This window comes from Myodes glareolus, chromosome 7 (genome assembly GCF_982192425.1).
Source record: "Myodes glareolus chromosome 7, mMyoGla1.1, whole genome shotgun sequence".
NCBI classification, from domain to species: Eukaryota; Metazoa; Chordata; class Mammalia; order Rodentia; family Cricetidae; genus Myodes; species Myodes glareolus.
In genome coordinates, this window is record NC_142032.1 from 6,470,950 (window position 1) to 6,495,048 (window position 24,099).

At 44.5% G+C, this 24,099-nt stretch overlaps 1 pseudogene; it reads left to right on the top strand.

Annotated features, from left to right (window-relative positions):
* Positions 1–24,099, top strand: part of LOC125393517 (guanylate cyclase 2G-like) — a 45,538-nt pseudogene that overhangs the window by 17,057 nt on the left and 4,382 nt on the right.

A 24,099-nucleotide genomic window follows, 5' to 3' on the forward strand; every position in this document is an offset into this window, starting at 1 on the left:
TTATGAGTGAGTACATATGATGTTTGTCTTTCTGGGTCTGTGTTACCTCACTCAATATTATGTTTTCTAGCTCCATCCATTTGTCTGCAAATTTCAAGATGTCATTATTTTTTTCTACTGTGTAGTACTACATTGTGCAAATTTTTCTTATCCATTCTTTGGTTGAGGGGCATTTAGGTTGTTCATAGGTTTTGGCTATGACAAACAATGCTGCTATGAACATAGTTGAGCACATGTTCTTGTGGTATGATTGAGCATCCTTTGGATATATAGAATCAGGGAAATTTGAATGACTGTTTACCTTGCTTTGGAAAAGTTTGTCATTCATCTTTCTTGTGTCTGACTGACCCAGTTTGGACAGTAACTGTCAGCAATTGAAGCAAGGGCACATTCTGTGCCCACATGTCAAGGTTTTACCATGAAGAAAATAAATTCCATATAGAGTTTCTGCAATGCTCATAATCTTTTCTGGAGTACATTGGTGCTATCAGGAGCTGACATGTCTCACTGTCATGAAAAATCTAAGTTATTAAAAGATTTTAAATGCCATTTTATGTAGGTCTTCGAAATGTTTGAAGAATACCTATCTATCTGAAATATATCTTTGTATATGTAGAAAATCTTACTAATAAGACTATAAGTTTGACTATTATAGATGATTAATTGCATTTTTATAAATTGGTGTTTTTAATTATGCCATACATTTTAATTGAGCTATAAAGATATAATACCTTAAACAAGAGTAAAAATAAAGAGAGAGCATAACAAAGTTAAGCTTAAATTTATATCAATAAACCAAAAACCATACCTATGTAAAATATTTTGAGATTAACAGTTGTTTTATGGATTAAGGTCGATTCAATAATCTACCCATTTATCCTATTTCTGTATCAGTCCTGAGAGCAGCCAAGCTGTGCCTTGTTTTCCAGCCATGCCAACGAGGCACAGCTGTGTCACGGAACAGCGTTAGCAGCACATGTGCCGTGAAGATTTCTGCAGATCGTAGGTTCTTCATCAGGTGCCCACAGGGTGGAGAGATGTTTATGCCCCTATGGGACTTTACCAGGTTCTTCTGTGCATATGAAAGTTAATGTGAATGTCTGTCCTGCTCTCTAATTAAATTTGGTTGGACCAGGCACTATGAATACAAGGACATCTTTCAAGCAAAATCCCAGGTGCTTTGTGTCTCCAGACTGGTGTTTCTCTAACTTTGAGAACTTAAACACAGTAAATTTTTTAAAAATGCAGAAAAAGTCTGTACAAATATTACATCTTACTTTAAAAAGAACTTAAGAAATGTTTCTATAGTGAAGATTTGGGGCCAGCAGAGTGGAGGCTGAGATTCTGCATTTTGACAAGCTCACCTGTGATTCCTATACTCGTGATTTGATCAGACATAGAACTCCCAGTAGAACCTTCCGTGGTGATGGCAATGCCCCAAAGCTACGATCACCACTAGCTACAGGCTACTGAACACTAGTGTCTCCAGGGGAACTGAATGTTAGCGGTAATTACATTTAAATAGCTAGGGAGCTGCAGTGTTGACTTGGCCAATACAGTTCTCATTGCATACGCATGGGGACCTGAGTTTCAGTCCCCAGCACCCACATAGGACAGCAACCAGGAGTGGCAACACATGCCTACGACTCCAGTGCTGGAGAGATAGAGACAGACTTGCTAGCCAGTCAGTCTGGCTGACCTGATGAGCTTCAGGTTCAGCAAGAGACCCTGTTTCAAAAGTAAGGTGGAAACCAATATAAGAAATCCCCCAACACTGACCTCTGGTACCATATGCATGCCCATTTGTAGACACACAATTTAAGTAGTCCCATGTGGCCAGTAGCAAACTTAGTAGGTAGCGCAGTCTCAGAGTGTGAATTTTATTCCAGACTTTAATGACTCTGGTGGCCACTGATACCTCTGCAGTGCGAAACTGGCCTGCTATGGAAGCTCAGGCATGACTTCCCCCATCCTTTCTCAGTTGGCCTTGAATGCCCCAGGGCACACGCTGAGTCACCCTCTAAAAGCTCAGCTGCCTTTGGGGAAGGCTGAATAGGTCCTGGGAAATGGAGGCAGAAAATGCCAAGCAAAGCAATCACTGACTGCTGCTCTAAAGTGCGGTTTCAATTTCTGGCAGTGTCAAGTCTGCTTTGTCTTCCCCACCCCAGCGGGAACCTTCCCCTCGTCCCTCAGGTTTCAGCAAGGCATCGCTTCTTCCAGGAATCTCTTCCTCAGTCCCCACAGGCCTCCCTTCCTCCATAGGAGTCCTGTCTCCATCCCGAACCCTTCTCCGTTGCTTCTGCACGGAAAGATACTGAACTGATCTGAGCTTTGCCTTCCCTGGGGTTTGCTGACCACATCGTTCCTTCTGATCAGCTCCTCCCTCATCATTGCATGCGTTTTGTCTGGGGATTGAGAGACTCTAAAAGCAGACACAATAGGTAACAAAAATAAAACGTGCCATTTCACACAAGCTCGATGTGCCAAGCGTTGCTCTAACTCATCCCATCCTTCCCCAAACCATACAACTTTGGTGGCGGTGGCCCCTGACACTTTGCAGGGCAAGAAAGAGAGGCTGGGAAAAGCTAAACTGAACTGCCACAATGGACTTGAACTAGGCACCTGACTCCAGATATAGGGCGTCAACATACTGTTTTCTTGGATGAAACATAGAAGAGAGATCTGGTCTTGGAATCAGATATTCAGATCTGGCTGATGACCACACATGTGCCTCCCCGGACAAGCTACCCAGCCTCAGTGATCCTGTTTAGACGGGGCTAACCACAGCTACCTTGAAGGGCTGTGATGGCAGTTGAAGGAGCCCTTACTGCTAAACAGTTATTGTCCTGGACCAACCACAGTGTCACCAAGGGGGTTGACTGGTCAGTGAGGAGCTGGATGCTATCTCCCATAGATGGCTTTCTCCTCAGTTTTCTCATTCCCCTTTCTCGCCTTTTCTGGATCATCCTGAGTTAGGAACATTCTACTTTGGGACTGGAGAAACGACTCAGGGGTTAAGAGCACTGGTTGCTTTTCCAAGAACCTGAGTTTGATTCTTAACACACCCATGGCAGCTCCCATTCCAGGAGATCTAATGCCCTCTTCTGTTCTCTTCAGGCACTGTACACATGTGGTGTACAGACATACATGCAGGCAAAAACACTTATGCATTTAAAATAGTAAAAGGAAAAAATAACTCTACTTGTTTCTGATTCCAGGGAAATCATAAGACCCTCTGCTATATTGATGACGCAGCAGAAACGTGTCTTAAGAAGCCAACTGTGCTGCAGGAAGTCTGGCCCCTCTGCCCCACAGCCTTCGGTTCCCACTGTGAGAAGTGGCCTTCTTCCCAAAGGTTCAAAGGTGGAAAGGTGTTTCCTAGTTTGACGCATTGTTCTTTCTCTGGGGCAGGGACCTGGACCTCAGACTCTTTGCTCTTAGAAAGGAACCTGAAGCCTGGCTCCCTCCTACCTCTACCTGCCCCCTTTCCTTTTCCTTAAGGGCCTTAATTCTGACCCTTCATCCTGCGTCTGTGGTGGTTGCCTGCTTCCTTTTGCACTTGGATCTTGGGGAGGGTTTGACGCTTTGCACTGGGTCAGTGACCCGATGTCACGTACTGGCATTAACAGTCACAACCAGGGGAGCAGTGGAGGATCCATCTGTGACGATAAGGTTTAATTACTACCCATGGCTTGGATTGGACTTTGATACCCCCCTGGTTTGTTTGCCAGACTTCTGGGTTTTCTTCCTAGCTGTGCTGTTTGTCAGTTTAATCCCTTCAACGAGTTGCATCACCGTTCAGGCACCTGTCCCTTTGCCTGGAAAATGGAAGGACTTCTCTCATAGCACCTTGGCAATTGACTTAAAAGGGGTAAAGCACACAGTATGGTCACTACATGAGGTCAGTCTCCATACATAATGATGTTGCCACTATGATGTCCAGATGTGTGAATTAAAGTATGAAAGCATCGTTCCCTTCTTTGCTGTGTGCACAGAAGCACCTAACACCTGCATTGTCACACAGTGTTGCAATAGAGGAAGTCTGAAGGTAAGCAAAAGTATTAACTCTTCTGTCGGTCTTCACTAGCCAGAGAGTGGAAAACCTTACCCATCTCTCTCCCATTCATCCATACACGGATCCATTCTGGTCTCGTTGAAAGTCCTGAACTATCTTAGGCTTCTTCATGGGATCAGAGTAAGGTTAATCTGCCAACTTTCGTTTTCCTTTGCTCTGGGTGGAAACCGCACGAACTTGGCTTGTTCTACAATGTCACCCCTCTTCTTGAAACTCGCCTCTTCCCTGGAACATGACCATCAGGTTCGCATCAGGGAAAAGACGAGTTGGTGGAATTCCAGACTGTATCCCTTCTCCATACTGGGCGAGACTATGCGATCTTCTGTGAAGATTTCCACTTAGGCGCCACATGCCCCGCCTCCCGTTAGCTCCAACTGAAAAGACACGATCTACATGATCATCTGCCCCGCTCGATGGAGGGAGCTCACTGTGAGCCAACTTCAGTCCGGGCGATATTTGGAATAACTGTGTTTTCTAGGATATTTTGAGATGGACTGGATATTCAAGCTCTCATGTGCATATGACGTAGTCAATGTGAGTAACACAGAAACTAACTTAAAGAATACATATCATAGTACTGCTGAGTTTTCCTTCATCATTGTTGGCTCTCCTTAAGTGTCTTTAAAAGGAATGACCCCCGGTTTAAATCTGATTATGTCAATCAGATGTTCCACGATTTTTTTCATTCTCTAATCACATGTCAGTATGGAGGGACAAAAGTAATTTAAAAACCAAAGGTGGACTGGATACTAGACTTGCCCAGTCAGGAGAGAGCAGGGGAGAACTTCTTGTCCCAGAGAGAATTCCATCAGTGGCCCGCAAGTTGAGCTAGGGAGGATATGCCTTTCTTCTCTCCAGCCCTGTGTCTTTCCCCAGAAACTGGGGATTAGCACTGCAAAGCTAAAGATGTGAGCTGGAGGTGCAATCCGAGAGGGTGTGAAAGACATAGCTTTGATTTGGGGCACAAGGGGCTATGGCGGCTGTAGATAGGAGGAGGAGGATGATCACTGTAACAAGATAAATATTATGTATGATGTGTGGGTACTATTTGTTTTATTGACTTATTTAATTCTTATAACAAAATACAAGGGCATCTGTTGCTACCGTTATTTTGTAGGTGGGATAACTGGATGCAGAACATTCCTATAGCTGGCCTGAAGTCTCATAGCTTCTGAGTAGTGTCCATAGGATTTCAGTCTAGACATCTGGAGTCTTGAGGCCTTATTTCTCAAATCATATGATGTAGCATGAAGAACTCGAAACTTCTGCTATGCTTTATAATAGGGAGGAACCAGTCTCCTGTACAGGTGCCCATCAGGTTCTGGCAAGGGCCATTCAAGGACGGTAGAGAGAGACTCATTCCTTCCATGAAGCAAGGAGTAGGCAGAGAGTGGGTGGCTAGATCCAAAAGCCCAGATGACTCATTGTAGGTGTACAGATGGTGGTGAAGGGTGAGGAAGGCAGGTGTGCAGTTGAAAAGACCAGCTCTGGAGTGTGCCACAGACAGTAAATATGATCCAGCAACTTGAGGCTGTCTCCTCAGACAGGACTAGCATGTAGCTGTCCTTAGTCTGCTGTGTACGCTCCTGCCATTTAAAAGGACCAAGAAAAGCACCCAGAAGTCAATCCTAGAGAGAAAGGTGCTCCGACTTCCCTGTGGTAGAAACTGTTAGTGCAATCTCCAGTCAGCCCTGCACTCATCAATAAACAAGCCCCTTAGAGGACACCCTGCTGGGTGCTGGGTGGGCACAAGCATGAAGGCTCAGCCCTGTTCTTACTGAGGCTCCGGGCACTGACGCACTGGATGACAGCGTAGTCTATTCCTATCTCTGCTTTCGTATAAGGCGACTGAAGGTTGGCTATGTGGCTTCAGAACCTTTCCTTCCACTAAGGTTTCACTGCCCTTTGTTCCTGAGGAACCAGGTTGGTCTGGCGAGACTCTGGCTTTCTGGCTCTAGTGGAAAGCTGGCATCTTGTTGCCAAGCAAAGTAGACAAACACAGCCTTCTCCATGACTGAGTCTCCAAGGGCAGTCCCGGAAAACCACCGTTATTACGGCTGTAAACCTTTAATGAGTACCTGTTAAAGTTTTGCTTTACTCTGGGGCTGTTTGAAGACAGATGAGGACTTCTGACTGTCACACATCAATGACAAATGAAAAACAAGTCTTCTTCACATGTATATTTGCCAGCATTTCCTCTGTATCAGGCACCGGAGAGACTGCCAATGAGCCAAGGAGCTGAATTAGAGGGTTGAGTATTTACTTTGGATCTGACTGTAGTCTGAGCATGGAAAGCATAGGGGATCAAGGCTCATTTCCTGCCCAATAGGGATCCCAAGCAGTGATATGATCTTGTAAAAGGCTTTGGAAAGCAAATAAAGTCTGCTAGCGTTACAGGTGATCCTTCCTTTCTAGGTAAATGGAGCATTGATGAAGTCTGAGGATGCAGGACAATTATTTAACACAGAAATTAGCTTAGAGATTTAAACTTTGACTCTGTCACTTACTGATCATGTGACCTTCAATACCCTGAGACTCAGAAATAAAGATAATATCAGATATGTAATAAATGTTAATTTTTAGTGCTAACATAATTCTTCATACTTACTAATAACTCCACAATGGGTCTTAAAAACTGCACTCTCTTACTGAAATCTCCTAAGGATTCTATGGAATAACTTTGCTCTGTCTGACAACGGTACCATGAGCTACATGTGCTAATAAAGAACACTGGAAATGTAGCTAGTCCAACCTGAGATATATCTCAGGTATGAAAGCAATCCACAATCAATTTGAGGTCTCAATGAAAAAAAAAATCCCACAGACATTTTCATGTTGGCTGTATTTTGAAAAAAAAATATCTTTAAGTGCACCAAATTAAATTCACAGTATTGTTAAAATGATTTTCACTTGTTTAACTTTTCTTAAGATGGCTGCTAGAAACACGCCTATGACTTGCATTGTGCTTGGTCAGATGTGATCTCACTAATTAACTACTAGTAGTAATTGCTCCATTTTCAGGAGGGAATGAAATGAGGCCTCATCAGGTGACATCAGCGGCCCAACGGGCCAGCGTCAGCTTGGAGGTGTGGCTAGTTCGTCTTTAAACACTGTGTTTCCTCTCAGGCTTCCTGCTAAGTACCAGTGAACACAAACAGGAGAGCCCTGGGGACCTTCCAGAAATTTCCAGTCGAGCGAGTGCTACAAGTCACGGTCAGGTGGTAGACTGCCTGAGTGTGTGATATCTACCTTATGGATCACGGACACACTCGGAGTTCTGTTTGTTCTCGGACAGGATGCATTTTCACGCTGTTTTGTTAGGAAGAAAATTAAAACCAAAGCATGCATGCCACCTTGTGGAGATGACTGCATTCCCAGAACTGCACCATCCCTCAGCTGCTGATTTTATACATGTGAGCTCCATGAAAGCCCCTGCCTTCCACTGGGCACTAAACGACTCTTTCCTTACTGTGAGGCAAGGAATGAGGACCCACGTGACACTATGATAAGTCTCCTGCCTGGTCTGGACCGGCAAGGGCAGAAGAAAAAACATCACGTGTCTGCAGGGCCAGGGAGAACTCTGGCTCGCTCTCATGTCTCACCAGATTACACACTTGGATCTTAGTCTGCTTGATGTGAATAGGGGTTCAGTTCTGCCATCTCAACAGCAAGCCTGCTGCCAAGATAAAGCAACCCTGTCCCCTGATATAGTGATATATCCATTCTCTTAGTCACGTCATTGTTGCTGTCTGTATTGGTTCACATTTCCAAAGCAATAGCTTTGTTAGCTTGTCAGCATCACTTGAGATGGTATCTAAGAGTCTCAAGACTTAGGGGTCCCAAGCTTTAAGAATGCCCCCCTCAGGAGGAACTTGAACTTCCCACAGGGCAGGAAACCCTGACTGCCCTTAGGGACGAAGAGGGAGGAGGAGAGGGAGTGGGGGGAGTGGGAGGGTGTTGGGAGGAGGGGCGGAAATGGAAACTTTTATAATTTATTAAAATTACTTTCAAAAAAAAAAAGAATGCCCCCCTCAGTTACTCCTTACTGTGCCATCCAATGCCTCCTGAGTCAGCCTGCTCACGTCACCCTTCCCAGTTGGCTCTGAGCCTAATGGGATCTAGTTTGCCCTTGTGTAAGGGTGTTGGAGGCATGTGGTCTCCCCTCCCTTCTCCCCCACTGACCTTAGCAACACCCAGAGCACCGGAAACAGAGTAGTGCTCAGGGCACGAGAAGAGGCTGGGCTTTGAAGACTGTGAAGCCTGGAGTTGTCCCAGCTCCATCCCTGCCTACATGTGAGACTTCAAACCGCTGTTTCCTTATGTGAGGAATGAGAATAGTCGCCTGCCTCAGAAAAGGTAGCATATGACATGGGTAAAGCACACATAGAATGAAGAACTCATGACTGTTTATTGCTGTCTATTGATAGTCTAGTTGTCTATCAAAAAATCAGTCCCATAGTGTGAGTTTCCACAGAAGCCTGTGGCTAGCAGCCATGTCTGTCTGCCTGTCACTGGCCTCTTTCCTCGGCAGAGGGGGCTGGAGCTGGTCAAGGCTATGGTTGGAATCTGACCTCAGAGTGCCCAACCTCCCTCCATCACTGCCACTGCACTGCCTGGCAAATTACTTCTCTACCTCCGTTTACTGACCCATAAGAAGAGGCTCATGATGATGCTACCCTCCTCTCTAGGATCATTCAGGAGTATGGCAAAGGTTAGTTTACTTAAGGGGCTTGTAGTCACACCTGACAGTATTCGCATTGGACAGTACTCACACCTGACAGTATTCACGCAGTATTCACATAGTAGTCACACCTGACAGTAGTCACACCTGACAGTTATCGTTAGAAAGGAAAATAAAATCCTATAGGATCCTGTAGTAAGGAGGCTGCACCATTTGTTGTCAGAGGTTTCTGTCCTGCCTGGTTCTGCAGCCGTTCAGTCCCAAAGAAATACACAGAGGTCTACATTAATTATAAACTGGTTGGCCTAGTAGCTCAGACTTCTTATTAATTAATTCTTATATCTTAAATTAGCCCATTATTCTTGTCTATGTTAGCCACGTGGCTTGGTACCTTTATCAGTGAGGCATTCTCATCTTGCTTACTCTGTGGCTGAGTGATGACTGAAGACTGGCTCTTTCCTCTTCCCAGAATTCTCCTGTTCTGGTTGCCCTGCCTCTACTTTCTGCCTGGCTACTGACCAATCAGCATTTTAGTAAAATACAAGTAACAAATCCTTACAGAGTACAGACCATTGTCCCACAGCACTCCCCCCTTTTTTTCAAAACAAGAACTCTGACTCGAATCTCCTTTGGTTAGCTTTTCTTCTGACCGTTATCCATAACAACTTGTAACCAACATTCTAAACAAAAGGAAGCACCCATAATCTGTTTTTTGGGAATGTGAGCATAGCTTTTCAGGCTCCTTACTGCTAATTGGGGGCACTGATAATCTTATGGAAACCTAAAGAAATTTTAGATTATGGTCTAGTCCTGACGGGAGTATCCTGTGAGGCTTGATCATCTCAGGCAGAAGTCTTGAATCTGTTCTGGATGTAGAACTCAGACATATGGGGCATTCACTCCTATCAGAGATTTCTCAATGGGTCTTCCTTGGTCAAACCTGTACCACCCAGTTCTGCATCACCCTCTCTTGGTACGGGTTGCGTGCTTTCCGTACCTTACGCAAATTTGGGCAAAAGCCTGGAGATTGAACAAAAGACACACACACAAGAGACCTGGGTCATTTCGACAAGAGACCACCGAATGCCACTTTATTTAGCTGAATGCAAGGCTAATATACCTTGGCCCCAGTAAGGGAACTCCCTCCCAATTAGAGGGGAAACTGGCGCCATATGGGACCTGGCGCAGTAGGGAATTCCTTCCCAGGCAGGGGGTGGAGGGCAGTGACAGCAGCGAGAGAGACCCGGGCAGGTGGGAAATTACCATCAGGCTACGGGCAGAGTGAGCACAGGGACAGCAGGAAGCTTTAGCTGGCTGACCAGAACTGTCCTCAGAGACGCACCCCAGGGAGTAAGGGGAGACAGGGCCCAACACAAACCTAAGTTTTCTTAATGCAGAATGAATTCATAGTCCCTCATTTCCTGTGGAAACAAAAGCAAAGTTTTTTTTTTTGGAAAACCTCTTTTCCAAAGTAACATCTCTTTTGGCTTAAATTTTAAAGTCAAAGTGTTTTCAATATATATACTGGAGTAATCCAGCTGCATTTATAATCAAATGTCTTTTAGTAGCTGTTGCTCCTTCCACAGCCATCAAACAATTAAAAAAACAACCCAATAGCATACAGAACCCAGACTCTCTGTGTATTTTCCATCTTCAGGACCCTTGAACGAAACACTGTCATTTGTTATTCTCAGTTTGACACCTGTTTCCTAAGGCAGGTGGGAGGGGCCCACAATACCACAATACCCAGGCCACCACAGGTTCACATGCTCCATGCTGACCTTGTACCTGGACATACTGGGGTTGTTGTTTTTCTGCCAGCTCCAATCAAAATTCCAAAAATGAGCAGTTCAGAGATACTGGCTGAAAATACCCAGAGATTTTACAACAGTATCCTAAACCAAAACAAAATAAAACAAACAAAAACATCAAAAAAGCAAAACAAAAACAAAAAACTGACAAAAAACAACCCCCTCTCCCAGAGATTAGACATGCTGAATAATTTTATATCAGTGCCTCCCCAGGGCAGCCATAAAGGGTGGTAAGGAAAGCAGAACAAAGACATTTGACCCTTCCCCTTTGACCTTCCTCTCACAACTCCCAGACTGTCTTGGGAAATTACAGAAAAATGCAAAGATCCATTTCTCCAACTTTGTCCCAAATATGATAGTTTCTCCCGTTAAAGTTCCTCCTTCCTCCCACATACCTGCCTATAATCTTTCCTGTATCAATTCCAGATGTTCCCTCGAGCCCCGACCCATCCATGGAAAGTCCTCTGGAAACACACTGGTCCCTCCCCGCTGGATGGGTGGTTTTCCTGCCTTGCTGAGTCACAGGTGTCTTCCACCTGAAGCACTGTCTCCCCGATTCTGAGCAGTACCCTTTGCTTCTGGGCCCTAAATACTCAAACTCAGCTTGAGACATAGGTACTCGGCTGCTAACCCAGCTTTTAGATCTGAGGCTCAAGCATTGTGTGTTTGTTTTGTAACTAGCAGCTTCCCCGTCTTTGAACTCAGACTGCTGACCATCAGGGCATTCCCATCTCAGGCCATGCTTGCCTTCTTGTCTTCTTATTGAGGAGTCATAAGCAGTTTCCTCCTATTTCTGCCTAGATCGCCTTTACAGACGAGAAGCTAGTGGCTTCTCTAAGGCAAACACAGTCTTTTTTGCATATTGTCTGCATATTGCTTTGAGCAGTGCCCTCCGGCTGACTCCATGTTCATTGTCACCCTTGCAGGGCCTGCTGTTCCTCCAGGGGAGCCCACTGAGGTCTCCCCTGAAACCTTCCTTCTGCCTGGTAGATGGTCAGATGCAAGTGAAGCTGTCGGGATTTGGGTTGTGGGAGTCCAAGCATGGCTGCACACACAGGATCTATAACCAGAAGACCATTGATCATTCAGGTAGCCACTGGCAGAGCTTAGACCTACTTGCTGTAGCCTGAACTGAGGTTTTTCTGTTTTGTTTTGTTTTTGTGCATCTTTGCTTCATGATGCTGCCTTGAAGGGGGACCTGTGGATAGTTTTTCCGATTCAGATGATGGAGTGGAGTCGTTCAGTTCATCCATGGAGAGAGAGAAAAGAGATCACAGTAGGGGTGTCCTGAATCTACTCTGGGTTAGGAGGCTGGGCCGCTGAAGCCACGATTGCTCTTCTCCATCACCTCCTATGTCCCTCCCCATTTTGATTCTAAGTTCTCAGCATAGATGATAATATCTGCCGGGCTGTCCTAGTCAGGTTGCCACTGCTGTGATAAAACACCATAACCAAAAGCAACTTGGGGAGGAAAGGGTTTGTTTGGCTTAGACTTCCACATTGCTGTTCATTATCAAAAGCAGTCACTACAGGAACTCAAACAGGGCAGGAACCTAAAGGCAGGCACGGATGCAGAGACCGTTTAGGGGTGCTGCTTACTGACTTGTTTCCAGTGGCTAGCTCAGCCTGCTTTCTTAAACCCAAGACCACCAACCCAGGGCCGGCCCTGCCCACAGTGGGCTGGGTCCTCCACCATCAATCACTAGTTAAGAAAATGTCCTGCAGCTGAATCTTAGGGGAAATTTTCTCAATTGAGTTTCCCTCCTTTCAGATGACTCTGGCCTGTGTCAAGCTGACATAAAACTAGCCAGCATGCAGCGTGTTTAAAGATAGCTGAGTCCGGGAGTGCTCTGTCTCCTAGGCCAGACACACTTGAATCTTTTCTTACATGACCCCTTTCCATGTGAATCCTGGTGTATAGCTACATACAGTAGGCAAACAAATGAAACATTTACTGATTTTTAAAAAAATCAGATAGAATTTATTTTAACCAATTATTTTATTTACATGTAAGTTTATCATTTAATAGACACTATCCATTGTACCATGTACTGGGTAAACTATGATATCTTATTTTAGATCAGCCTCCTTGGTTATTTTCTCCATGGCCTTCATATGGATGATGTCAGCTTTCCCAGGCAGGCACTCATTGGATCATCCTCTCAGGATGCTCGTGACCTCCTGCAGCATGGAAGGAATTGGATGTTGCTTTCCCTCACTGCCTTGCAGAACTCTCTTGGACAGCCCCAGAGCTGTTGAGGCTTCAGGAGCTGCCCTGGTCCGGCACCCCTCATGGCGATGTTTACAGCTTTGCCATTATCATGAAGGACTTGATCTGCCAGCAGGCCCATGGGCCCTTTGAGGACCTTGAGGAGGCTCCTGAGGGTAAAGCTGTGGTGTGCTGTTCATGGGAAAGGAAATTAGGGCTTTGTGTGTGGGTTGGGGGTGGAGGGGTGTGCTGGGATGGATATAAGAGATGATCAGGGTGATAATAATCAGAATGTAGTACAACACACACGTGTGCACATACATGCACACCCGCTCACACACAGCACACACATATATACACACTCACGCACATACACATGCACACACATGTACACATACACAGTCAAAATCACACATACACACATGCACATACACATACACACACTCACACACACTTAGACACAGCACACACATACACATACAAACACTCACATGCACACACACATGCTCACACATACACACAAATACAAACACTCACATGTACACACACACTCACATGAACACATACATACTCATGCAAAATTATTAAAAGAAGAACAACAGGAAAGATTGGTCTTTAGACTATCATCCTATTCAATGACCTTCAAAACCTGAAGTTTCTGTGAATGTAGGCAGTTTCTTTTAAACCAGACTGAAGTGATATTTTGTTTGTGTTTTAGCAAATAAAGCTTTTCTGAAGATCAGAGTGCAGAGCTAAGTCACTAGATGCCAGGCAGTGATGACACACACTTTTAAATCCAGTACTTGAGAGACAGAGGCAGACAGATGACCATGAATTCAAGGTCACCCTGGGCTTCATGAAATTGATCCAGTCTTAAAGAGAAACAGATCTCACATAAAGATGATCCCAGCACTTGGGGGTCACACACCTTAAATCCAGGAACTAGGAAGGTGGAGACGGGAGTGATATTGATATTCTCTTCTGTATTCTGTAAATATGTTTTATTACCATTGGTTAATAAAGAAACTGCTTCAGTCTTTGGCAGGGCAGACTAGAGTTAGGCAGAAAAACTAAACTGAATTGATGTAGGTGGGCCTTCTGTCTATGTGTTATTTTCATTGGTTAATAAAGAAACTGCCTTGGCCCTTTGATAGGACAGAAAATTAGGTAGGCGGAGTAAACAGAACAGAATGCTGGGAGGAAGAAGGCAGTGAGGCAGACACCATGACTCTTCTCTCAGAGACAGATGCAGGTTAGGATCTCCCGGTAAGCCCCCATCTCATGGTGCTACACAGATTATTAGAAATGGGTTGAATAAATATGTAAGAGTTAGCCAATAAGAGGCTACAGATAATGGGTCAGGCAGTGTTTGAAAGAATACAGTTTCCGTGTAATTATTTCCGGTAAAGCGGCCCACTGTTCCTTGTACAGAGTGGCGCTCCAACATGGTAACTAACTCCACATAAAACCTAAGAGGGCTAAAACGGAATTTTAGACACAAATATAGAGTTTAACACAGCTTTTTGCTGTTTGCTAGGGTGTGCTGCAGAGAAATTTTCCTGACTCAGTAACCTCAGCAGGAAAAAACCTGCACTGTTTTAAAACATGGCTTCCTGGGCCCTGCCACAGGTGCAATCTCCAGCTATGGAATATTTCTGGGTTTGGACGTTTGTGTGCCCACTTGGGGTCGGGAACAAAGTAGCTGAGACCATGCCCATGGCTTGGCTCTTCCTGCCTGAGTAGGCAGTGGGATCAGGTCTACTAGAACGTGGCGGTTTTGAAATACCAGTTTCTGGGCTGTGCCGCCATCACAATCTCTGTCTGGCTCCTGTGAGAGACAGAGCTTTTGTGGAACATTTGGAGTAAATTTGTTTACTACGATTTGTTTGATGGCAATTAGACTTGCTGTGTACCTAAAAGGGAGTCATTGTGTGCTCCGGCTCAGAGGCACGTTGGGCTGGGCGGGGCAAGCAGGCAGTACCTGTTTTTGACCTAGGAATGTCACAGCTTTAGATTTTTAAGTGCTAAGTGATTTAAAACTGCAAAACAAAAATGCCCCTAGATAGTAAAAAATTACAGATTCACAATAGGACAGATTCAGACATAAAAGACCTCTAAATGGGTCACAGTGTTGGATGACTGTACTGTACGTAGGCTCGGGAGAGAGAAGAAAAAGAATATAGAGAATAAAGTTAATGCCTTAAAAAAAGGGTAAAGTCTTTAAAGAGACAGAGTACAGATAGTTATAGATTAAAAGAAATAAATAAAAATAAGCCATGTAAAAATGGAAAATTTGCAGAGAGTTTGGATTCTGTATATTGTGTTTTCTTTAAAATTTTTGACTGTGAAGGAGCTAAGTACAGAGAGACATTTCATTATATGGACTGCCAAGCTAAACCAGAATGGATATCATAAGGGTATAATGACTTCAGAATTTGGGCCCAAGAATATGATGCTTTGGAAAGGAGGTCCTTCTTTTGTTTTCACAGAAGATGAGACCCTGTGGATTGCTTCTATCCCGATATGGTATGATAGACCATGCCCTCCTGAAAGGTTGCTGTGAACACTCTCAAAAAATTACTTTGCTCATCTGCCGACTGATATGAACCTAGGAGACAGGTTATACCATGAAAGACCTAATTAGCAGTGCCTCTATACAGCAGGAAGAAGTTTGGAGAGAAATAACTGCACCCATATTCTTAATTATTTTTCTATAAATGTTCTTTTACATTTAAAGGGGGATGTGATATAGATATGAATAATTTGTATTGGTATGGATTTTAAGGTCAATTTTGTTACATGTATATGTATTTCTGATCTTGATTAAGGTATTGTGATTGTGTAGTTATTTAAAAATGTAATGTATAATTATGAAATATAGGTTGTTATTGTATAATCATCAGTAATAGTCAAGCTTGTAGTTATGTTAGTTAGATTTTCTAGATGTGCATAGATATATTTCAGATAGGCATTCTTCATATCTTTCAAAGACTACAGAATATGTTATTTAATGTTTTAATAACTTAGGGCTTTTTCATGACTATGAGACACGTCATGCTACTTCAAGAGGAAGATGGGCATCGAAGAGGCTCCTTATGGAGTCTGATAGCCATTTGGGCAAGAAACTGCTCCTGCCTGGACTGTTGCACAAACTGGACACAGAGAACCCACAGAGAGAGGACTGCTGAACTTGCCTAAAGGTGAGATGGTCTTTCGGGGTTCCTCATTCATGAAAGAGTCTGTGAGACATTCTGCAGGACACAGCAGATAGTGACTGAACTGCTGGGAGGCCCTGTCTTCCCTGTTCCTCGAGGCCAAAGCACAGGATGCAAGAAATGTTTATGCTAACCAGCTTAGCTCCCTCTGCCCGATTCTGCCAGCCGGAGGTGATTAGTTCAGAACCTTGTTTCTGTCTTGATATGGTAATTTCACCTGCTAAGGAGGGTCCTCACAGGTGCCCTGAATCTCCTCCTATCTGTCTGTCAGGGTTCCCAGCTCGGTACCCCTTGCTGAAAGCTCCTGCCACTGGCGCCAGCAGCTCAACAACTTGATCTCACTACTGGCTGGGAGGGGGCTCTCCACTTCTGGGGCAAAAGTATTTAACCCTGGGTTAAGTTTGAATAAATTGGGCATTCTCCTCTGGGGAATGACTCGAACTCTGTCTGTGTCATGTGCGTCTGTGTTTTAACCCCTAGGACATTGGAGCTCGTGGGTGGTGATGCAGACCCCGTGGCGTGGAACGACCACCACAAACTGCCTTTGAAATTTCCTGCTTCATGGAAATGTCTGCTGGATACTATGGGCCTGAAGGCCAAAGATGGATGCCCCAATGGCACAGAGGAACTTTGGGTGACTGTCCAGGCAGCAAGATGTCTCTGTCATTTCTAGAGTTTTGGAATTTGCTTACTTCTTGTTTACTTAGGTAATACTATATCCTTCTGGAGTCTTTGATGGAGTTGAAGAATGGTTAGTTGTAGTTATAGTTTTCCATTATTATGATAAAGATAAAATAGATATAAACATTTTAACTGTAATTCTTACTCGATAACTGTTTTGTTGTATGTAATTTTACTATGTTAAAGTGAAAGCCTTTCTTTTTTGTTTAAATAGAAAAAGGGGAAATGATGTAGTTGGGCCTTCTGTCTATGTGTTATTTTCATTGGTTAATAAAGAAACTGCCTTGGCCCTTTGATAGGACAGAAAATTAGGTAGGTGGAGTAAACAGAACAGAATGTTGGGAGGAAGAAGGCAGTGAGGCAGTTGCCATTACTCTCCTCTCTGAGACAGACGCAGGTTAGGATCTTTCCCGGTAAGCCACCTCCTCGTGGTGCTACACAGATTATTAGAAATGGGTTGAATAAATATGTAAGAGTTAGCCAATAAGAGGCTACAGATAATGGGTTAGGCAGTGTTTGAAAGAATACAGTTTCCATGTAATTATTTCAGGTAAAGCGGCCCGCCGTTCCTTTTACATCAGACTGCATCCTCAGACAGACTGCTCTTCAGACTACACTGAGCTCCTGTCTCCTCCCACCTTATATTTCTCTCTCTGCCTAGCCATATCACGTAGCTACAAATATTCTCCATCATGATGGTCACTCTGGACCAGATTTTCTCCACCCACCTGTTTCCAAAGTTGCTTATAAAATGGCTACTCTGAGGCTTAATATTAGTTACACACTTTTTGACCTATTAGCTTAGGCTTCTTATTAACCAACTCTTACACCTTAACCCATTTCTATTCTTTTATATTTTACTGTGAAGCCATGGTTTGTTACCTCACTTCTTGCTTCTGGGCACCTACATGGTGTCTGCCTGACTGCCTTCTTTCTCCCTGTATTCAGTGTCGTAATAAAAAATGGCAGGCTGTGTTCCCACCCGGATCCCGGCTAGCTTACCCCTGAAATAATTATATGGAAACTGTATTTTTTTTAAACACTGCTTGGCCCATTAGTTTCAGCCTCACATCTTGATTAACCAACCCATTTCTAATAATTTGTGTTGCACCACGAGGTGGTGGCTTACCGGGAAGGATCTTAACCTGTGTCCATCTTGGAGAGGAGAGCTATAGCGTCTGCCTTATTGCCTTCTTCCCAGCATTCTGTTCTGTTTACTCCACCTACCTAACTTTCTGTCCTATCAAAGGGCCAAGGCAGTTTCTTTATTAACCAATGAAAATAACACATAGACAGAAGGCCAACCTACATCAGTCTGAGGACAGGATCGCTCCTTTGGTCTGAGCATTGATAGAGGTAAGAATTCTCTAGTGGCTGGCTGCTCTGCTTCAGGCAAGCTTTAGTGGTTAAAACGCAAGCAAAATATCACTATACCAGACTCAAGTTTCTAATTAGTAGTTAAATGTAATGATCTTAAAATGAGGGTAATCCAAGAGTAGTAGCTCAGTATCCAGCCAGGCAGTCCTGAGTTCAGGTGGTGGCCACCGTCAGTCCTGGAGCCCCACTCCCACCTGCTCTTGGCCTCTGGGGTCTGAGTGTCCCAGAGAAAACTCCGTGGCAGTCAATGTGCCCCTCACTATAGCAGTGACAGGCAGGTCACATGAACCCATGTCTTAACAGTTGTGGACTTGGTTTCTAGACAAATCGGCATCTATTTACTTCTCGTGCTTCCCTACAAATAAGCTTGGCTCCCTGTGCATTGCATCCCCTTGGTCCTCACACTCTTCTGGGTGCTGCTCAAACACAGAGTTGCTGCTCTCCCCTACTCTGGCTCAGGTTTCCGGCTCATAGGTCTGAAGTGAGACCCGAGACTACACACCTCATCGGCGTCCCTGCTAAGGCACATTGGAGAAGAACTGGTCTTGGTTGTCTTTGCCTTTGGACCAGCAACGAGAGTCGTACCTGGAGATAAGCGCTGCTTAGAGCCACTCTCCAACCTCGTTCTGGAAATATAGGAAGAGGCCCACAAGTGTTTACTCAACCTCTCCATCCCAGGCCAGTGTCCTGCCTGTTTGCCAAAGATGAAGAATGACTGCTTCAAAGCAGCTAATACACTAGAAATGATGGGATGGAGATGCCAGGCTGCGTGTTGCTAGGTAACAAGCCCACATCCCACACACTCTCCGTCTGCATTATCAACTGATGGACTCTCGAAGAACTCCTCAGATAATTCAGGGCAGGAGGAAGTATAGTACCGTCTCCTTCTCAACTCCAGTGGCCATTGCTGTCCCTCAGGTTTGAGTTTTAGTTTGGGATATAACACATAATTGCTTAAAGTATATTTTTTTTTCAAGACAGAGTTTCTCTGTAGCTTTGGAGCCTGTCATGGAACTAGTTCTTGTAGATCATGCTGGCCTCAAACTCACAGAGATCTGTTTACCTCTGCCTCCTGAGTGCTGGGATTAAAGATGTGTGCCACCACTGCCTGGCTTTAAAGTACGTTTTTAAGGAACTGTTTCAGAATATATGTTGGGTATTAAAATACAGACTTAAAGGTGTAGCTCACACACAATTTTGTTTTGGTTTGGTGTTAATAAAGAGTTTCATTATGGCACTCTGGCTGGCCTGGAGCTCACTGTGTAGACCAACATGAAGGGTTTCTTCTGCTTCAGTCATCTCAGTGCTGGGATTTCAAGTGAGCAGCATCAACGCAGCTAGATAGAGTTTGTAACTGGTAGTCTGTGCTGTATCAGGCCATGCTTTATTCATATTGTCCCAGTTTCTTCTGTCCCAACATCTCATCTTGGGTACCACACTGTGTTCAGATGCCTTCTTATGCATGGCCAGCACACATGTACACTTTATAACCTGGAAGTTTTTGAGTACCTGGTCAGGTTTTCTTTTGACATGTGTATGATCTGTGTGTGCACCTACACGTGTTTGTCAGTGTATTGACGTACATGTGCTCAGGTGCACATGCTCGTGTATGTCTGTGTGGAAGCCTGAGGTTGCCGTCTCTAGTTCTCCAATGTACATTTCAAGGCAGGGTCTCTCACTGAACCCAGAGCTCGCCTTTCTGACTCTCTAGGCTCGTTAGCTTGCTTGGGAAAGCCCGGTCACTACTGGGATTCCAAGCCGGCCACCACACCAACCAGGCATTTATACAGATTCTGGGGTTCAAACTCTGGTCCTCCTTGTATGGCAAATGCTTTACCCAGGGAGCCCTCTCTCCAGCCCCTGGGCTGACATTGTATAGATAGCTTCTCATTAGGAACATCTGATGTTTTCTTTTTCTTATGGTTATTCTGTGGTTAATATGTGGGGGAGCTTGTTGATGTACATTTTGTCATTTCTGTGACACTGAGAATTCTTAATGATGTAACCAAGAACACAGCTGTCAAAGTTGATGTTGGCTTTGGTTACCTGAATGAGAGAGTCCTGTTGATATCTCCACTGATGAGTTCTTGACCTCCTCCTTCCATATAGGAAGGAAGTCACTGTGTATAGACTGTATTAAATCAAGAATTACCATAGATACTACATAGAATTCTCTGTAGTGGAATCTACTTGATCTACTTTATTCCACCTATTTGTTTCAGTTGTTGGTATCTATCAGTATAGACTCATGGAAATTTTCCTCTTAATGTGGCTCAAATGACTTCCTTTCTGGCTGCCCAGTTCAGTTGGTGGCATGGTCTCTTGGACACATAACCACTGTTATGTCTTGTTTCACTTCTGAGTGCTTTCCTGTTTTCTGGACTAGAGAGTCTCTACATTTGTGTTGCACACCCACACTCAGTACTACAGACTCCCCTTGCTCAGTACCACACCCCTGTGGTGTAGGAGGGTCTTCTTTCTATGTGTTGCTTTCATTAGTTGAATAAAGAAAACTGCCTTGGCCTTTTGATAGGGCAGCCCTTAGGTTGGAGGAGTAGACAAAACAGAATGCTGGGAAGACGGGAAGTGTGACAGACACCATAATTCTCCTGCCTGAAACTGACACTGGTTAGGAGCTTTCCCAGTAAGCCACGACCTCGTGGTGCTACACAGATTACTAGTTATGGGTTAAAGCAAGATGTGAGTTAGTCAAGAAGAGACTAGATATAATGGGCAAGGCAGTAATTAAGTTAATACAATTTATGTGTGGTTATTTCGGAGGTTAAGCTAGTCAGGCCGCGGCTCCTCCTTACAACACCCCCGCCTGGTACCATATACCACACCTCTGGTTAGTACCACACCCGTGCTCAGTACTACAGACTCACCCTGCTCGGTCCCATGCCCCTGTTCAACACCACACCCCTGCTTGGTACCACACCTCTGCTCAGTACCACACCATCTCACTTCCAGCTTCTCTCATGTCCTGCCTGATAATTTTTCATTAATGATAATATTTTCATTCCTTTTTGTTGTTGTTGTTTTTTTAGAGACAGGGTTTCTCTGTGTAGCCTTGGCTGTCCTGGAACTCCTCTGTTGACCAGGCTGGCCTTGAACTCACAGAGATCTGCCTGCCTCTGCCTCCCTACTGCAAGGATTAAAGGCATCTGCCACTACCACCCTGCAAAGCTTTTATTCTTTATGCCTAACTGCACTGTGAACTTTCATAGGTGTTACCAAATATTCAATGCCTATGTGACCACTGTTACAATGTCAAACAGAACATGAACTCCCTTGCTCATTTTCTCCCCATTTGTCTACTCAGCTCTCTCCAAAACTCTCAGCCACCTGCAGACTATAATCTTGTTTTCCTAGACTTTACTAACAGATGGTGCTTGTACATACCCTTTGACCCCAGCTCCTCTACTGAGCAGCATGCATTCAGTGTTCATTTATGCTGCTGCATAAATGATTTTTATATCAAAATATGTATGCATTTTTACACATTAGTTCCTGGAATGTCTGCTGCCTGCCAGATTCCACCTCCTAGGCATTTTAAATGCATTAGTGCACCAAATTCCTGAAAACCACACACAAGGTCCATTTTTCAGATGAGTAAATTGAGGCTTAGAGAAACAAAAGCTACCGCTTCAGCGGTAGAGGTGGGCACAGTACAGTCTTACTGGAGACTTTGGCACTGTTGTCAGTTTGCTGCTGCCACGGGCAGCCCTTCAGTCACACGCCTTAAGGACAAGAAGTGTTTCCCTGGGATCTGTGTTTGGGAGTTGCGTCTCCACTGCAGTCCTATGGTTCCTGGAAGGGGATGCTAAACATCTGCATTCTTTTCCAGCCACGTGAGCCTCTTGGACACCATGATGGGCAAGCTGGAAATGTAGGCCCATCACCTGGAGGAGGTGGCGGAAGTGTGGACCTTCCAGCTGGTGGCAGAGAAGAGGAAGTGGAGACACTCTTGTCCACCATGTTGCCATGGTGCGTTGGTGGGTAGAGCAAAAACAGCTGGAGGAAGACATTCGCAGTCTTAGCAGCTCTACACGAGGGATATTTCCATTCTTCTTTTTTAAAGAGAATACCAAGTTTTGTAAAAGGGGACCAAGAAACAGGGGGCGAAGTCCTGGGGGGTGAGGTAAGGAGGGAGGGAGGGAGGGAGGGGGAGAGGGAAGAAAGGGAAGAAGGGAGCGGGTAAGGAGAGAGGGAGGGATGGAAAGAGGGAAGGAGAATTGTGTATGCATGCAAAAGTTGGCAAATTGACCCACCTTATTAATGAAAATACGGGCAAACCTCCCAATCCTGGGTGATGGAAGATACAGTGTGGTTTATGTGGAAGGTGCAATGCTGAAATAGGATATAGTCACTAGATGGCAGTCTAGCTTCACGTCCAACCACTAAGGCGCCACCATTGCGTTCATGTTCCTCTGAATCTTTGCTTAGTTCAATAAATGCCTGTGGCATCAAGTTCAAAAATTGCTTCAACTTTGGTTCTTTTTCCACGTGAGTATTTTCTGAACACTAGGGAAAATCATATGCTTTTAGAATTCTCGTTCGTTTGAATGTCAACCAAGAAGTGGAAGCAGGGATTGAGATAGCATCTCACAGAGACCTTAGCTTGGAACTCACAGAGATCCACCTGCCTCTGCCTCCTGAGGGCTGGGATTAAAAACACGGTCCATCATAACTGTCTAGAGCAGTGGTCCTCAACCTGTGAGTTGTGACTCCCTTGTCAAACCTCTATCTCCAAAAATGTTTACTTTATTGTTCATAACAGTAGCAAAATTACAATTATGAAGTAGCGAAGAAAATAATTGTTTGATGGGGGGGTCACCACATCATGAGGAACTGTATTAAAGGATCGTAGCATTAGGAAGGTAGAGAAACACTGTTCTTGAGCATAGGGGATTTGAACACACTCATAATAAGAGAACAGTTGGTTGAAGTAAGAATATTGGTTTACGGATTGGTGAGTGATTACACTCATTTTCACATCTGCACACCAGATCTTTACCACCAAACTCCGTAAGCAATAGAAAGGACTAAGATGTTTTCAGTGAGAAAATATTTTTAATAAAGCAATTTGTGTGACCTGTCCCTGACCTTCACCCTCTCCTGCAATTCATAGCCGCCACTTAAAATCCTCTCTAGAGAAAATGCAAGTGAATAAGTACACGTCACAAGAATTTCTCTAGGTGGTAAATTTAATAAGTAAGAACCTAGCCTACGGAAGCCAGAGGGCCCATAGAAGGGCTGACTTTGCCGCGAGCTGTGGAAGTGGAAACAAGCAGGAACTCGCTAAGAACTCCCCATTCTCGACTGCAGCTTTGTTGGGGAGCAGCTCATAGCCGGGAAGTCTGCAGAACCAGAACATTTTGCATCTGTTACCATTTTTTTCTCGTCAATCAGTGTTTATTTAAAACATGATTGACAGAATCCAGACAATTCTCCTGCACCAATTGTGGGATTTGCAAAGCTGTACTCTCTCAGCTTCCCCTTGCAGGTGGTCAGTCTCAATGACTGGTACAGTTTGTTCGATCACACAGTAGAAACCCACGATGTGCACAAGGTGAGCTATGATGCACACAGACTCTTTATTCGCCATCTCTGGGTTCACTGGGACAGACCACATCTCAGCTCATCTCCATTCACGGCAGAAACTACATACTTCATTGGTTTGTATTCTTGGGAAGGGGTTTGATTAGTCCCAGGTGTACATGCATGTCCAGTGGCACTGTGCGGGGGCAGCAGAAGACTCAGTCACTGAAGGGATTGTCTTGCAAGCTGGAAGACTTGAATTTGATCCCCAGAACCCACATAAAAATAAGCAGGGCTTTGTGGTACAAAGTTCTCAGTGCTGGGGAGACAGAGTTAGGGAGATTGCTGGGATTCACTGGCCAACCATCTTAATTGGTGAGTTCCAGGCCAGTGAGAGACCTTGGCATCTCAAAAACATGTGTTCTTCAGATTCCAGAAAGCTGATAGCTCTCCCTTTGGATCCTCTGTGAGCCTTGACTTCTGTTGGTATGATCCTTAGCAATCCAGGG